The sequence below is a fragment of the Dasypus novemcinctus genome, chromosome 10 (assembly GCF_030445035.2).
Source record: "Dasypus novemcinctus isolate mDasNov1 chromosome 10, mDasNov1.1.hap2, whole genome shotgun sequence".
Lineage (NCBI taxonomy): Eukaryota > Metazoa > Chordata > Mammalia > Cingulata > Dasypodidae > Dasypus > Dasypus novemcinctus.
In genome coordinates this window covers 92,610,434-92,612,444 of record NC_080682.1, presented here as the reverse complement: position 1 = coordinate 92,612,444, position 2,011 = coordinate 92,610,434, and the positions used below count along the sequence as shown (strand labels likewise).

Below are 2,011 nucleotides of genomic sequence, written 5' to 3'. Positions count from 1 at the left end.
AAGTTTTCTGGGCAACAAGTCATAGAAAAATGACATAGCAAGGATCTGAAAAGGCATATGAAGAAGCATTTCTTCATATTCTTCAATATAGCTATCTATATTGCTTGGGTTCCTTTCGGCCCTATTGGTTCATCTTCCTATAGTCTACCTAGATCCTTATTTTAGTGTGTGTACACTCTGCTCTTCTGAAGTGTTTTCCATCCCTGTCTCTGTTTTCCATATTACTGGAGTAATGCTGCTTCAGGCTGAGTCACTTCTTGGCTTCCAAATTACAGCTATCAGTGAGCAAGCATTACCAATAATTTGTGTATCAGTGACATTTTTCTTTGTTTGGTGCTGCTGTTTTGGTATTTATGTATGTTTATGTATCTTTTTGTCTTTTTACATTTGTGTTTTAAGAGGTGGACATCAATCATTCATTCACAATAATTATTCTATTTAATTGGTATATTAAAAAGTGATACTTTTGGTGATACTGAGGTATACTTTTCATCAGGTACTTCCTCAATTCTTTATTTTTAAAATTTGAAAATGATCTCAAAGCACTTACTTATCCTGCCATCCACCTTTAATTTCTACTATCTACTTTAGAAGAAACTGAAGTCCATGGGAAAGTTTCTATGTTTTTATTTTTTTCAGGTCCAAACAAAGCATCTTTTGGAACCCTTCCCTAAGCTCTTTTGTCCTAAGTGCATAGACCATAGGGTTTAGGGCAGGGGGGATGATGTTGTGCAGGTCATTGAGTAGAACTGGAATCAAAGTAGCCTTAATCTCTGCCAGGTGAGTTATTGAAACCACAACAATAGCAGCATAGAAAAAAAGATGAGGATGAGGTGGGAGCTACAATTGCTCAGAGACTTGAATGAAGCTTTGGTCAAGTTCAGTCTAAGGACAGAGCACAGAATCAAAATATATGACAAAATTATAAGGCTTAGATCACTTCCCATGCTAAGCGAAGCCAGAACTAGTTAGTAAATTCTGTTTGGCCTCCTGTCATCCCAAGCTAGGCATGTGACCCCAAGGTTAGAGCATAAACAAAGCTCAATCTCATTCTTGGAGTAATAATTGCATTGGGCTGCAAGCACAGGCACCGGAATGGCAAACAATCCATTTCTAAACACCATGAACAGGGTGGCTCTTAAGATTAAGGCATTGGTGAAAATTGATGAGTAGCAAAGAGGGTGCAAAGAGAGTGGAAAATGCCACATATCTATCAAAAGTCATGCAGAGGAAGATACCAGACTCTATTCCAACATAGCAGTGAATTGCATAAATCTGAGCAAAACACTCAGGCAGACTAATGACGTTGGCATCAAACCAGAGAATGGGCAGTTTCTTGGGCATGATGGTTGTGGCCAGACCCATGTCCACTACAGAGAGTCTGCCTAAGAAATAGTACATGGGTTGCTGTAGAGTAGAATCCTGGCAGATGGTGGTGAGGATGAGGGTGTTAGCACCAATTGCTAATAAGTAGAGGAGTGCAAAGGGTAAGGAGAGCCAGTGTTGCCAACTGTGAATGCCCGGCAATTCCATCAGGATGAACTCAGAGACCTGGAATTCATAATAATTAAGCACCATTTTAAAACTGTCTCCACATAATGTGATTTGGTGCTGTAACAGAATAAATTCTGTAGTCCATCTCTTATAGTAATTTAAGGTAAATAGTAAGAAAATTCTAGGATTTTACCAGCAGAAGACAAAGTTAAAAGTCATTATCAGTGTTTATCATCCAGAAAGAAAACTCAACATGGAACTCAAATCTCTATTTTTCTTGTCTTCTTTTATTTCAGATTAGGGGCTACTGCATAACTATAATTCTTTCCCTTTTTTTCAAAATCTTTCTTCAGTCTCTTGAAATGTTTTGTGGAATCAAATGTATGTGTTTGTTTCCTTTCACATTTTTCACATTCTTGCTTGCTTAGATTTTGTAAATTGAGAATACCTGGAGTTTTAAAAACGATGAATTAGTAGAGATTAAATTTTGTAGCTACACCATTCCAAGTTGATATAG

The 2,011-nt window shown here is 37.4% G+C and overlaps 1 pseudogene; it reads right to left on the bottom strand.

Moving 5' to 3' along the window:
- Nucleotides 1-618: 618 nt before the first annotated feature.
- On the bottom strand, nucleotides 619-1,578 carry LOC105745816 (olfactory receptor 56B1-like; annotated as a pseudogene).
- Nucleotides 1,579-2,011: the final 433 nt, after the last annotated feature.